This window comes from Pomacea canaliculata, linkage group LG2 (assembly GCF_003073045.1).
Source record: "Pomacea canaliculata isolate SZHN2017 linkage group LG2, ASM307304v1, whole genome shotgun sequence".
NCBI lineage: Eukaryota > Metazoa > Mollusca > Gastropoda > Architaenioglossa > Ampullariidae > Pomacea > Pomacea canaliculata.
The window spans coordinates 16,168,846-16,184,576 of NC_037591.1; the positions used below are offsets into that span (position 1 = coordinate 16,168,846).

A 15,731-nucleotide genomic window follows, 5' to 3' on the forward strand; every position below is an offset into this window, starting at 1 on the left:
TCTTGCTGAGGGTGACAGCCCGCCGATACGATTAGCTCAAGACTGACTTCTTTCTTCTCCCTGTTCCATTGCGAGATGCGAACCAAAGACATTCCCGATCTGTGTAGTAGAAGTGGACCTGCTCACAGACTACCGGACACGAAAGCAGCAGGGCAACGGCTTGCTGGCAACAGCTTGCACGTGACTTGCACCTGCAGGTCACTAATCAATGCTCGCATGCAGGTATGACCTTCTGCCAGATGGCGATCAGGACTAACGTCTATGACATTCGCTACTCAGGTCACGTGCACAAGGCTACAACTGGCGCCAGCTGCCTTATTTCACAGGGAGGTTACTGCTGTCATGGGAGATAACAATAGTCTATAATTATTCCTCCTAAGAGAACAGTTTCCTCTTCAGTAAGTCATTCAGCCCAGACCAAAACAGTGTGAGGTCGACACTTTTAAGCTAAGTTATTAGTTGTATCAGCGACTCAAAAGTCAACTGTTTATAAATACAAATAGCAGAATGCATAAAATAGTCAACTCAGCAATAATAATAATGTTTCCAGCTCCTGTTCCGCAGGATCGTCAATGCACCATCTTTACCAAATCTGTTAAAGTAATTCGTTTTTTCGTGTTGTTCCACTCGGGCCCATCAGTTTTTGCTCAAATTCTTTCCTCACCTGCCATATATATCACCTCTTTTTTCTTCCTTTTTATCTTCTAGTGCGTGTATGTGTGTATGCGCGTATCAGCTAAATAGCAAGTAACCGCAGGAACTCAATATACTCCTGTAAAAAAACTAAAGATCACAGAAAGTGATGGGATGTCCATGCAAGGATGCAATTTAAAAAATCCATGGTACAGTAATTTGGGACTCCGCTAGTCGCATAAAGACACCTGAGAGATGCAGTAAATACCTGCATTTTTTCCTCCACCGCAAGTATTTATAAGCGCGATAGTAAAAACAGTTGCAGGAAGAAGGAATCTTAATTTCCTTCACCACACAGTCATTTCCTGTGGAGGGGGACGACTGACATGGAGTGGCAGGGAGGAACGGATGGTGTGGCTACAGGTGTCTGTAGATGTTTACTATCTGGGACGATGTTACCCCGCCCAATGCGTATACAAGCAAGAATCGAGCAGAAAATAAGTACGCGGACAAAACATGAAACTGGATTTAAAGTTGGTTTATAGTGAACTGTGAAATACAGGAAGTGAATCATCACGGAGCTTTTCTCTGAAAGACTGTAATTCTCTCTCTCACACACACCAGCATGCAAGTCGTTCTTAACCAGCAAAAGCGACCGAAATTGTTCTTCAATGAACGGCAGATGTACTGGCAATTTATCGGCAAACAAGTTTGGACTTAGTTCAGTACTTTGACCAAAGTTCCACTTTCAGAATGGCAAAACTTGGTCAACCGTTTGACAACCTTTGCCCATCAAGGGTCTTGGGGCAAATCACCACTCCCATGTCTAGAGTCCCTTCGCACTTAAAAAATAATGGCGAGGGAGGGGCCAGCGAATCACTGCGTCAGAACGTCCGGTAAGAATAAGTAGTTTCCCGGATGTATACGTCAGTCATGTTACATTATGTGAGGAGAAAAATTGAATTTTCGCAGGAATACCCCGGATACAGACGTGAAAGGAAAATAGATCGCGGCAAAGATAGGTAACACCCGATGACAAACACCACTAGCACAGCCCTCTCCACGTGACCTGTTAGTCAGCTGAATGGAGGCGCGGCCAAGAGGATATGGGAGGAGGGGTTGGGGTGTTGAAAGTAGCGACCTGGGGGAGGGTGGGATAGGAAGTCGACCCGCGGGGGGGGGGGGGGCTCTCAAACAAAGTATTACTGTACGTCAGTGAGTGAGCGAGACACAGCACGCACGGTAAGCAGTATGGACCTACTCCATTTTCCTGTGAATGAGTCTCGACCGACTGCTGAGCGAAGACACCAACGGTCAGGAGGAAGGCCACGAACCTCGTGTACAGCACGTGCTACCCAGCGATTAACTGGGAGGCGACTCCCGACGAACGGCGCCCTCTACGACAGGGTAGCTACCCGTCTCTACCTACAGAAAGTTCATAACAACCGTCCATATTAGTCAATATTAGTGACCTCATCGTCATCAATGCCGCCTGTGCCGTTATTGTCCGTTTCCTCTCTTTAGTCAGCGTACAGGCGAAGACTGTTTCTTCTCACTTCATCATAACTCAGCAGACGATAAACGAGACAAAGAGCATTTAGTATGTTTGTGGGGGCAACATGGAAGACCGACAAGAGTGAAAACATGAAAAGAGTGAAAACAGCTGTACAGAAAGTCAATCAAAACGCTTCTTACCTTAAACACGGGTTCCAATACACTTATCTCAGTTCTCCAGCCTTAGTTCCTGTGAAGAGCAAAAAAAAGATTTTTATTTTAAGCGGTTTCAAAAAAAAAAAAAGTGTGTATATCTGTGTGTGTGCGTGCGCGCGCGAGTGTGTGTAAGTAACAGATCATGTATGTGCCTGTAGGTGTGTGAAGCGTCCGCTAGGTGGTGCTAAGACTAGTATCACGATGCGGAAATAAAGCCATGGACGGATATTCGTGACAAAGTTGTTGAATGTTGCCGTCCTTGTTATCTATCGTCAGCACCGCAAACAATCAGACAGGGAACCCCACCAACAGCACGACACAACCGTCGAGTCTACTTTCAGTCGCCTGAGCTAAATCCCGTAAGCCCAGATAAAGCGATAACAGACTAAGTGCAGCAATCCACTCATGATGTTTACAACGGTCTAGCTGGCTCTTATTCAGTATATTATCATAAGTATCAGGTTAATACATAGATTAAAAACTAAACATTTATTATTATTAATGCTTCCATTTAAACAAAGCGCAGAGTACACAAAGGAATGTAAGCATGCAAGTACATACATCCATGCGCGGACGCTGGGAAGTGTGGATGGGGTAGGGGTGGGAAAGGGGGAGTAGAGTGGGTTGTGGAAGGAGTAGGAAGAAAGATGTCAAGCAGGTCGTGAATAAAAAGAAAGTAGGTAATACTGGTCTCACGCGGAAGTGATCTACAGTTGGTCAGGGTTTAAAATATAAGAAAATGGTCAACACAAGTTGGCTCATTCGTGGGCGGGTGACCAATGGGTGTGAGCGCGCTCAGACACGGGAACGTGACCACAATGAACACAGCACTCAAACGGGGTGTGACGATATGAAATGCTTGCACGCCCCATTAATCCCAGCAAGGAACAAGCTGGATTCTAACTAAACAACACTGAACTAAACTCAGCCTTTCTTCAAATGACACCTCGCACTCGCTGTACAGGTTGAAACCGCCGAGTGACGAACGAACAGACGAACACGACCATGCACGCTACAGAAGCACCCGGAACCTAAATGTTTCCTGCGGTGTGCTCACTGCGCGAAGACAGGAAGACACCTAATCCGGGTGGATGGAGGCGGGTAGGGGAGAGAAACCATTAGTCGCAACAAGACAGCTTTGTGGTGCAGCAATGTCTGTCAAGGTACTCTCTAACATCTTTATCGCTGTGCAAGCTCCTAGCTTGTCAGTAAGGTCACCCGCCAGCGTCTGCCAACATACGGGCACCCACAGCTCAACAAGTGGTCTTTTTTTCCGAAAAGTAGAGAATCCGCCCGCTTTCTGTCAATGAATGTGGCATTAATACTAACTTGCACAAAAGAATCCAAGAGCCTGTGAGGGCAATAACTCTGCGGAGCAGTGGGTTATCTGGTTTTCTCCCTCCCCCTCTAGTCCACCCTCCACTAGCCCTACCCCTCTACCCCTCACACGCCTCTTCCTGCTTTATCGAACATTCCCTCAAACTGGGTCTTATTCTGAGCGAGTCTTCCTGACGATAACAGGAAACACTGCCTCGGCTTCATTAAGTATCGCTGAACGCTGACCTACGCCGCAGTCGTCTCTGGCACGCGAGGCCGTGCTGCAACAGATGTGCGGTGCCAGAGTGCTCTGCTTTATTTCTTATCCTGATCAAGAGGAATGGGAGTAGGGGTGGGTGAACAAAGGTCCTTCGTTAGCACACAGGCTTTCAAAGCCAAACCCGATATCTGTGTTGACTCCATTGCAGTCCTCACTGAGCTCGACACCCTCCAGCCTCCATGTCCCAGCACTCTGTACAGTCAGGGGAGATAACGGTGAGTTACAGAGGAGGAGGGAGGAGGAAGAAAAGTAGCGGCCCGCTGTTTTCTGGATGCGATCCCCTCTTCCTTCCCCCGCAGGTTGTGACGGCAAGAGCAGGTGAACTTGCCTCATTAGTGGTCGCTTCCTGTGCTTTCACTACCTGTTAGCATCAGGAAGGCAACAGGAAATCCAGGCGCTGAAATAACAGGCATAACACCGACGGTCTCGGGTGTTCTTGGAACGGATTCCACCAGGTGCGCAGTCACGCTCTCTCCCACACACACACCCGAACGCGCAAAAACAGTCACATATATAAATGAACGCAGAAGCTGGGAGGCGCACAGCTGGAGTCTCATGAGCCACGCGCAGTACTGTGTCGTACCCCAGCTTACAGGTGGAAGCCCTCGACACAATCAACAGTTGGGTAAACACGTCACCCAGACGCCTGGATGCACACAAAGTAACTCGTAAACCACTTCATGTCAGTCTGCGCATGTCTCCTCACCTTCCGACACACACAAGGCGCACCAAAGTCACATCCACAAATATACTGATAACTTCTCTGCCATGGAAACGTACAGAGAGATCTTTCAGCATCTACTTCAAGATGATGTACTCGCTGTGTCCTCATCGTAATCTCTTCAAAGCCCGGAGAAAGTAGACAAGCCTTCACAAATCATTTCTCGAGGCAACTTCAGGCCTTTGATTCCCTCCCCGCATCGAATTGCACCCTTATTGTAAAAAAGGGAGAGAAATGCATTTTCTCGTCTTTGTTGCTTCTTTGTCGGAGGTGTCTTCCCCTGCGGTACCTTTCATGTTTTCGTTATCTCCTCGCCTGTCTCGTTTAAAGCTTGACGACTTATCGCACATCACATTTATAATTTTTTTGTTAGATTCTCTACATCTAACAAGAACTTATTGGTCAGTATTACTTCAGATGATAAAAGCACCGATGTGCTCCACATCTTTCATTGAAAGGCTTATCTCGGAACAGATGCAAAGGCAGAGAGCTGCTGCACTCTTTACCTGCACGCAAGACGATAAAAGATGCAGCGAGAAAGAAAGACTCTATTGTGTTTGTGATAAGGGTGGAAGGTGGAGGGAAAGAGTAAGATAGAGGAGGAGTCTTAGCAGTCGCCCTTCAAGCGCAGTCGTGCGCCATCGGCAAACCCAAGTAGCGTCCCTTGAATACAAAACAGAAGCCGCCGCCACGAGTTACGTCCCATCTGCCATTCTTTACTCTTCCTTTCGTTCCCCCACCTATCCTCCCTCTCTCTCTCCCATTCACATCTAACCAGCTCTGACAGGCAGAACGAACGGTAGACCACATTATCACTGATGGCAAATAGAGGCACACATTTCAAGATGTCAGTCACAAGGGGGGCAGACATAGGTAATGACCGTAGCTTACTCATCGGCAAACTTTGTTGTAAAGCTCAGAAAAGCTAAGGTGGGGGACACAAGCATCCACGCTTTGACATGCTGCAGTTCAGCGTAAATTCATCTCATCATTAAACAATAAGTTTAGTATCCTAACATATGACACCCATATGACAATCGCGAACTTTAACCAAGCAGCGAAAGAAGCAGCTAAGAACATCAGCTATAGAAAAACAGTAAAAAAAAAAAAAAAGAACTGGATGTCTTTGGAAATATGGAAAACAGTCGAGCAGAGGAAAGAGATAAAATACCAGTTTCTTGTTACAAAGTCTCCACACCTAAAAGAAAAGCTGGTGAAAGAATATTCCCAGAAAGACAAAAAAGTAAAGAAGAGCGCTGGAAGAGATAAAAGAAAGTTTGTAGAAAACCTAGCTGTAAGAGCAGAAGAAGCTACAGGACGACAAGACATGAATGTGGCTTACAATATTAAAAAAAGGCTTACAGAAAGTAGAAGTGGCAGTCAAGACCTACCTTTAAAAATGCAAGATGGGAATATCATCACTGAAGAAAGTAAGAAAGTAGAGAGATGAAACGATAATTTCGAGGAACTGCTCAACCCAACAAGCCCTCCAGTACTAGCCAATATCCCAAGAAAGTGGAGAAGACCTGGACATAAACCTGGGGCCCATCACTAAAGTAAAGGAACCCATCTAACAACAACAAAAATGGCAAAGCGCCAGGGCATGATGGGATTTGCTTTGAAATGTTAACGTTGGAAGAAGAACAAATACCAAAGCTGCTTTGCAGGATCTTCCAGAAAATATGGGGCTGAAGAAACAGGAGATGAATGGAAAAAAAGGCATAATTTTCCAACTGCCAAAGAAAGGTGACTTAGGAGACTGCAACAACTGATGAGTCATGGCCTTGTTTTACAAACAAGCAAAATCTTCACCATAATCATTTTGAATGGAACAGCACTCTATGTTGTGTTCATAGACTTTGAAAAAGCATTTGGAAAATACACCATGAGTAATTCAGGAAAATCATGTGTCACTATGGCATAACAAAATAATAGTAAATGTAATAAGGCACTATATACAGATAAGAGGAATCTGCTGGACACTTACATCTGTGGAAGACTTAGATTATGCTGATGACCTTGGTACGCTATCCAGCCAACACAAACATGCAGAGCAAAAGATCAACAATTTGACCAAAAAGAGGGCAACAAAATAGGACTTAAATTAAACTCAGGCAAAACAAAAGAAACGAGACAGATTGCCAAGTTAATAGAACCCATCAAAATAATAATAAAGAAGTAGAGAAAGTCTAAGAATTTACATTCCTTAACTGTCAGTCTAGTAACAGATGAAGATACAGAAAAGGATGTGATGAGCAGACTCATCAAGGCAAATCAAATCTTCGCCATGCTAAAAAAATTTTGGAAGTCCAAAGCTTTAAGGAGTAATACAAAATTACTCTATGGAAGATATCAGCAAAAATCAGGTAGAAATCTGAGTCCTTTCAAACCAAATGTCCGAGGAAAAACTTACAGATTCTCTGGCCTAACACAATTACTAATGAAGAAATCCCCACAAAAGCCAGCCCTAAAGAAAAAGACAACAAAAGACAACCCTAATCTCTCTTCCCCTACCCTTTTCAAAAAAAAAAAAGGGAAATGGCTAGGGAATGTGTGCAGAATGAAACCAGAGGCACTACCCAAAGTAGCCCTTCATTGGACAGCTGAAGGCAAGAGGAAGCGTGGTCGACAAAAGAAACATGACGAAGACCAGCACAGAGAGAGAAAGAAAACAAAACTAATGAACTAGAAACCGTCCTGAAGCAACATAGCTAAACATTGCTGCCGACAGACAAAATGGAGGTCTCTAGTGGATGCCTCATGTACTACCTTAGGTACAAAGAAAACTTAGACGTTTCATAACAGGTAGTGGCGAAATAGTACCGCTGTGTTCCGTTTATAAAAAGTGTTCTAAAGTGACCTCAGAACTTTAAATATTTTTACGTTTCCAGACCTGACCCAAATCGTTGGTGTGTTCAGACCCCAGAGGCAAATTTTCTTTACATGACAGGACTTGTCGTATGTGATTTACGAACGTTTATTAGCGACGGAAAGCCCAGGAATATTTCCCGCACAGCTTCTCCACATTGCGATTAAGGTAGAGGAGGGTGTGTGTGTGTTGGCGGGAGGGACAGCAAAGTAGAGACCTGTCGACTGTCGGTGTAAAATTTTCTGTTGTGTGCACTCGACAGGCCCTAGTTTGTTTTATTTACAAAGTCTTATAATGTGATGCCGACTTTACGGCTGGATTTCATTCAGTTAACTAGTAACTCGTGAGTCTACTGTAAGTCTTACTAAGAATTTACATTCGCCACAACCCGACCACTCCTATCTGGTCTGAAATAAGTTGGTGACCATATTAAAGTAATCATATAACTTTCAAGACGGTATTGCATAAAAAAAATGACTGTTCTGCAACCACCTAGCTTAATTTTGTGTAAAGAGAGATGACTCGTGTTTCTTTAGTAACATTTGAAGGAATGTGATTATTTAGTGGTTTTATCATAAATTGAAAAAGCCCAGAAAAATACCGTCTTGCAAACTGTATGCTTACCTTCAACCTTCCCGCCCCACACTCCCCCCTGTAGCGGCCCTCATCAAATCGATTCTCATTTATTTTGTTTTCCTCGGCATGCCATGATATTTCGACCGTCTTTATTTCGAGGTACTCCCAAGAACATCAATACTTCAATCATCACTTTGTTTGCGCTTATTGCAACCCTCGATTTCGTCCAGCCAACAAAATGTTTTCAACAGCCCACTCTCTGTTTGCATTTCCCATGAAAATGTTTCAACCATTTCCCAGTTTGCTTTACCAAAAGCATGATTTCAACGAAGATCAGCCCAAACTTCACAACTTAAAAAAAAATTCAAGCCATATTTCTGCCACTCACTGAATAATTTAATGAATCAACACCACACACCAGCTCTGGCAAGACTGGACTCGTGGCATACGACCTACACAGACAGCGTGTCCCCAACTTCACATCAGTTAATTATATGCTGGCATTTTCCATCTTTGATAAAAGGTGTTGATAGTTTTCCTGAAATTACCCGCTTTTTGACGTGCGACTAAAGTTATCTCTCTTTCCCTCAGAGGACGCGATTTACCTCATCCTCCCACCCCACCCCTCCCAACTACCTCCCCACCTCGGCTTATGTTTCCAGCTATTTTCTGTCTGACCAAAAAGCCAATTTAAAATCACAAGCACGCAGGCGCTGTAATGGAATCGATATCGAGAAATTTCTCTTCCTCTTTCTCAAGGGGTGAGACCTGCACTGTCTTAATCTCGGCACGATGTTGCTGGCCTTGTTCCTCCCTCTGATCTTGAAACAAGGCACAGCCTCGTCGCCCCTTTGCTTTCCCAATCGCTGACACTCCCTCCATCCCATTAAAAAGAAAATAATAATAATAAAAAAAAGCATCGCGCAAATTGGATGCACATTTTAGTCTCAAAAACAAACAAATAAACACGCTTTTTGAGGGCGAACTGCAGCTTTACAACCAATCTAGTCGTTATGTTTTGGAGACTTGCTCTTCTCGGTAACGGGGGGAAAAAGTTCCATTTCCATTTCGCATGGCGTGAGTTCGGCTCACGCTCCTCGCAGATGGAACGTGGCGGCCATCAAAGTCAGTGCCACGTGTCCATCAGGATCGGCAGGTTAGTTTTCTGCCTGGCATCATCCCGCTGCCTCATTTACCCTGACAGGCGCAGGGCCGCCATTGCAACTTGTGTGATCAGCTTCTCTGGGCGCCTCGTAGATGCTACTTGTACACTTTGCTGCAAGTCACTCCTGTCTCTTGCACGCGCTTGCTTGCTTGATTGTTAGTCTCGAAAATTATTATTGTGAAATGTCCAGGTTCTCATTCATCACTTCCGGTAAAGGCCTCTCACCTGTAGGCTACTCTCTTTACTTGCAGTGAATAGCTCCAGGTGATTATTTAATAGAAACGATATGGAACTACGTGTCACATGTATCGTCTCTTCTGAATTTTAACGTCTTTTTTTTCCTATCCTCCTTTTCACAGTCAGCCAGACCTGTACGCGTGACACGTTTCCTAAACCATTTCATTGCTTCTTTAAAATAAAATTAAATAGTCCACACTTGACCATTACTCCGTGCTTGCTCGTGCATTCTTCAAACAACATGTAGCAGACACTTTGGGAAGGAAGAAAGGAGAAAGAAAGAGGTTGGGGAGAAGCGAAGGAGAATGTGTGAAAAAGCTCTTCTGTGCATAGACACTGGACAGTGTACATGGCCCGTGTGTGCACCAAACACTGCCGGCATGTCTGTGCACCTGTGTTTTCAAACCTCGTCCACCTCACACATTCGTCCACCTCAGCTGCGGGGGATGCACGCTGCAGCTCCTCGTTTGTAGATGGCGGAGAGGTGTGTGTGTGAGCCAAGCTTCCTGCCCGGTCAGCAGTCTGGTGTATGAGGGACACGCCTTTCTCCCACCTCACGATGTGACGAGTCAGTCCAAATAAAGGCTACACTTACATGGAGGACAATGAACGAGGTACAAAATAATTTCGTCTCTTGATAACCGTCCCTGTTTTGTTTTTTTTTTTGTTTTTTTTTCTAAAATGTGATGCTCAGATCCAATCTATACTAGTCAATGCCTCAGAGACTGGGGTCTGAGATAATAGCATATACCAAAATGGACACTTGCAGCAATCACTATAAAAGCATTCTACCCACCAGGCTTTGGCATGCTCGACGAGATTCACCAGTCAAGCTATTTTAATTTTCATCGGACATCATGGAAGGACCAACTGAAAGACGGCGTGCTCGTGCGTTGCAAAAGTCAGTACCAAAACAAACAACCAGCCAGCCACACAAACAACCAGCCAGCCACACAAACAACCAGCCAGCCACACAAACAAACAAGAGTCTCTACCTGATTGACGTAACTGTCACGACCTTGTGGACTACATTCACCTGCCCCGACAGACTGTTACAGCGATACCGCTAATTGTCAAGGTTTCCTCGCGAGTGCGCCACGCGAGGAGCGCGCGATGATAACGTCATTTCCGCTTCAGTTGATTACTTCCCAGCTGGATAAGTATGGAAAGGCATGTCCTACAGGCAAAAGTGTAGGAGAGTTTTCCCCCCATCATATCTGACAAACATGACAAAAATAAAGTTAATCTAGCCAAGAACTTGCGCTATTTACCATTAGTAACATAATTTGAAGCTTCTAAGCGAGCACTACTGGGGAATATATAACATGCCGAAACTAAATTCAAAACGCTTTCATAGGAAATACAACAATAGTCCAAGATTTAACAGCTCCAAACATTTTTTGCATGTCATCAACGTTTCGATAAGCCTTTTAATAAAAGCATTTATTTATAAAATCTTGGGACCTTGTAAGCACCTTCATGACTTCTTAAGGGCAAAACTTCAGGCAAATATGGTTTGTATGGATGCGTTTATTACGGGGATGCACAACCCTCCCGACAATTATTATCCTACAGAGAGCAGTTATCCCCCGGAAGTGCTGTTTATCGACCCAACCTCTGACCGGATCCAGCTGAGAGAAGGATTCACGTGCACACGTGGTTTATCAGCAACTTCCCGCGCACGAGGCACGCGCTCTGCCAGGCAGCACACGACGAGGCCGCAAGCGTTTCTGGGTAAAACTCAATGCCTTTCCACCACTCCTCCTCCTCCAACACGTCACTTCCGTGGCTACATCATCTTTTGATCGCTCAATGTTCCTCCAGGAGCTTAGATGTGCTAAGACTTCGGGAGACAAACGTTCCTGTCTGTAAGTGTTATCTAGACACGCGTAACATGCACGTGACATGTTTCTTGTTGTGGTGTTGACAGCTTGTCCTGATACCAAGGTGCGGAGGATGCCATCGAGTACAAAAGTTCTGTTCTACTTGAGCGACATCCCGAAGTCTGTAGTGTGAGCTCTGTCAAGTTCACGCTGATACAGTTAGAAATGGAAAGGTCGAGGGAGGGGGATGATGGTCGAGTTTTTTTCTGGAGGAGGATCTTCCGCAGGCTCTACGTTCGCTGGTTATACGAGTTCATATTGCTATCACTCTTCCGCAAGTCTGAGCATATACATATACACCTCTCTCGTCTCGCCACGTGTGGAAGGACAAGGGGCGGGGATGAAGAAAGGGTGATATAGCTGGCAAAGGGGAGGAAGTGTTGAAAAAACACCGCGCACACTACTCGATTGTACAATGTCTGCTGCATTGTAATCAGCCAGTCTACAGACAGACGATCTGTCTCCCATCTACTTCTCGTGAGCTCCAGACTAGGCGATTAGGGCCCAGGGTCTTAACGATGGACGTCTGGCTTCGTCCGTTGTCTCTATTTATCGCCAATGAAGTTTTTTCACGCACCGTGTTCCCCACCAACTTCTATCACAATCCCCCAAGAATGTAGCCTTATATGCGCAGTTAGATTAATGGAAAGTCGTTCATTGATGGTTTTCTAGCTAGTGCCACTTTTCGACATTCATGCTCATACTCGACCGATTAGTGAGAACCAACCAATTAAAAGCTTTGTTTAAAAGAAGAGAGAAAACATATGGAAAATCGTATACATTTGACAAGCAAGTAACCGAAACAACGCGTTGGTTTTTGCAAGGGTTGGCAGAACCAGGAGTTTAATTGCGAAGGCACTAAGATAGGGATTTTCAAAATACTCTAGAATGGCAGGAGGCCAAACTTTACTGCGTCACAAACCGAGGGTTTAAAATCTGGAAGTGTCTTATCAACAGTGCTAAGACAGGAACAGATGCACTCCACAGAACAAGGCATTCTTGAACCTGAAAATGTGGAGTGGAAACCAATAAGGCAAGTACGGACGAACTAATTCTCAAGACTGAAAATTTCAACTTCAACAACACGAGGCTGTGAATAGCAGAGAGTCAAATAAAACTAGAAATGCCTGGTGTTATCACGCGTGTGAACTTCGCAGGTCATGTGACTTTAGTCCATTAAGTGTAAACTCTCGAGTAGTTCGATTTCTATAACGATCAAATACTGTATTATTCAGATGTGCCAACAAAGCTACAAGTGCTGATCTATATAACCCACTCCCCCATGGTCGTTGTACAGAAGTCTGACAAACCGCATCTCTGTCGCATCCGCCTTTACCCTCCAGTGATTAAAAGGAAACTCAGGAAATACGTTCCCCTGACACAGGTTTGGCTGGTCTCTCCGCACGTGCACGAGTTCCTCCTCTGTCCCTCCCCGTGTCTTTCCCACACCCCCACGACGGTGAAAGAAGGTGGGCCCAGCGAGGTGACCTAACGGTTTCCAGACAAGACCGGAAAGCGAGGGAGGAGAGGGTCCACGGTGCTCGTGTTTATGGTCTTTTGGCGTGCACAGATCAATGAGCGGCTAACGAAGCAGACAGCTCCTTCCTCCAGCAGCTAGTTACCAGATTCCTGGACACTATTCCACCCTTGCTTCTTTCCTATACCTATCTAGCGCTCCCCACCGACCCCCACACACAGACAGACAGAACGTGCAACACGAAGACCTCCTTTCTCTTCGACTGGAGGGTTCAGTGTTATTTTCATCATTTTCAAAAGAGAACCGTTTGTTTAGTTCGTTCGTCACGTGAGCGTCTTCCATCATCTCCAAGTACATATGATTATTGCGGAGAAGTATTGCTGTAAGGTCGTCAACTCAGCTCTCACACCACACCCTTTACACCACGGGTAGCCAACACGATGCCCGCGGGTATCTGGTCGCCCGCATGGACCACGTGCGTCGCCCGCGTCATCACTGAAGGTGAATTGTGCAACTTTCTTACTCAGTTTGTATCAAACAAGTATTTCCTCGTATTACTCAGTACCCTATAAGTAACTCTCACTAGCTCTGAGTGTCAAAAAGCTCCTACACGTCTGCGCACGGCTATGATCCCTCCCATCCCGCCAGAAAGAGGGCATTACTGAAACACAGGTCAACACTTTGTTGGGACTGAATGAGTCACACAATCGGCCCACACATGGACACCAAGTGAGTAGCTAGGACTAAAACAAGCCCTGCGATTGCGTGAAGCTCTTAAAACAACATTTGTGCACAAAAACGTTAGCGTTATTGCCCGTTGGGGCTACGATTTCGTCTGGCGAGCGACTTGTCTGTAACTATGCAGTTATACAGTTTAACTGCTGCATTGGTTTGTGAAGTAAATGTAACGCAAGTGAATTTTAGGTAAGAGGTTCGATACTCGACAGAGTTTTGTTTTGAGGTTGATCAAACATGTACAGACGAAATAAACGGCGATAACTCCCCCCCCCCCCATGCGTCGCTCATTCCGGTGGAAAAGGAGTCTGCGTTGAGGGTATAGCTGGATGTAGCTACTCTGGATAGGAAACAAGCAGCTTGATCCATCCAAGGGCGCACAAGTCAAGTTATTGCTCTTGAGTAGTCAAGTGGGAAGAGAGAAATACAAGCGTGAAATATTAGAACAATGGAATGCGGTCGACGAGAAAACCAACATACTGTCTGGTAAAGACGTCAGGGTAGCTCAGTGTCTACAGAGACACAGAATCCAGTTTAGCAATGTCTATATAGACATAGGATCCAGTCTAGGCAATGTCTACAGAGACATCACACAGACAAGAGGACACTCACCATCTGATGACCACCGTCTACAGTCGTGAAACCACAGCCACAATATGCCTGACACTAGTTCAGTGGAAGAAACATTCGAGGTTTCCATAACGAATCGCATTCCTGGGCTGTCTAACAGCCTGTCTAGGCCTCTGTAGATTTTATTTTTTTAAAAATTGTAGGTCATGATGAACTTTTATTCACTTTATTGCCATCACAGTGACGCCCAAAGGCGGGCCCATCAGCGATGTGTCCGCTCATGTGTTTACAGCGGGGGAGGCAGGCGTTGCGCTGCACTGAACGTTGCAAGCGGAACGTGACGTCACGTACTTGAGGGAGACAGTGAGCACGACGGATGTCAGAAGCCCAGTCTGCTGTTGACGACTTCGTAATCTAATGACCCCCGACCTCCTCCTCCCTCACCATTACCACAGCGGCTGACGTGAGTGACACTGTCACGTGTGAGTCATACAAGTGGTTGACTTCTCCCAGCTCCGCCATCTGCTTCTAAGCTCCAATATTTTCACGAAAAAAAATATATTAGTCGTGCTGAAATGCTGTAATGATGATGTCAACTGCAACATGCACAAAGCTGGTTTTCATTCTTCAACCCATCCCTTCTCCTGCTAGCTAGTCTTCAGAATGTTTAGCTAATCCAATTTTTTTTTTGAAAAAACGACAGAAGGCGAATGTGCCTGGAGGAGAAGAAAAAAGTGAAGTCACACGGCTATGGCCCTGAGGATGTCTGGACTCAAGGTGCGCCTTGTTCATCACCTGTGCCGACAGCAGGAGGGCGCACGTGGCGACTGGGACGTGAAAACCTATCTTTGACAGAGAAGGCCTCTGTTTTCACCTGAACCAGGCGTTGACAACAACGATGCTCTCATGCAAAATGAATCGTAGTCAGCAGAATTCGTCCCATCATTGCCGCGCTTCTAACTCGGCCGTGAATGCGAAGGAACAAACTTTAAAAAAAAAAAATCTTTTCAATCCCTTTCCTCTTCCACTGACATTTCGCCTTTTCCCGCCTCTTCCTCCCATCCTGACCCCAACAGCTGAAAGTCGAATCCCATGTGATAAAGCTACTTCTATGTAGAATGCCTAAAAGTTTCTTTGCAGAAACACATCCGTTACCTCTGATCTCCTTTCAGTTGCAGTGGTGAGTTTGTGCGTCTGGTCGGTGCAGAGGAAGGACCTTCCAGCTCAGGTGAGAAGAAGCAGCGACAGACGAAGCCTCAAATCAATCCAACGTTCGTCTGTCAAAGGACCTTGCCCTTGACACGGGTCACGGGGCGAACAAACACAGGAAATGTTAGGACGGAGAAGCCTCGGCGGACCTGCCAGCAAAGATTTCTTCAAAGGTTGGAAGAAATCAATGTGCTCCCGAAAGCAGAAGAATCCATTCTGGAGATGCGAATGCCAAACCTACTCCACTCTTTCATTCCCTTCTCCCAGAAATAAATATGGATGCGAAGCGAAATTCAGAGTTTGTGGGAAAGGCAGATTTTTATATAGTTTTGCTACTTTAATTTTGTTA

The 15,731-nt window shown here is 45.4% G+C and overlaps 1 long non-coding RNA gene across 4 annotated transcripts in view; it reads right to left on the reverse strand.

The window, feature by feature from the left end:
* The window catches only part of LOC112556398, an 86,088-nt gene that overhangs the window by 19,919 nt on the left and 50,438 nt on the right, over window positions 1–15,731 (reverse strand). For all 4 annotated transcript variants that reach the window (XR_003097714.1, XR_003097715.1, XR_003097717.1 and 1 more), the window contains exon 3: window positions 2,329–2,377. This is a non-coding gene — a long non-coding RNA (uncharacterized LOC112556398). The remainder of the gene's footprint in view (window positions 1–2,328; window positions 2,378–15,731) is intronic.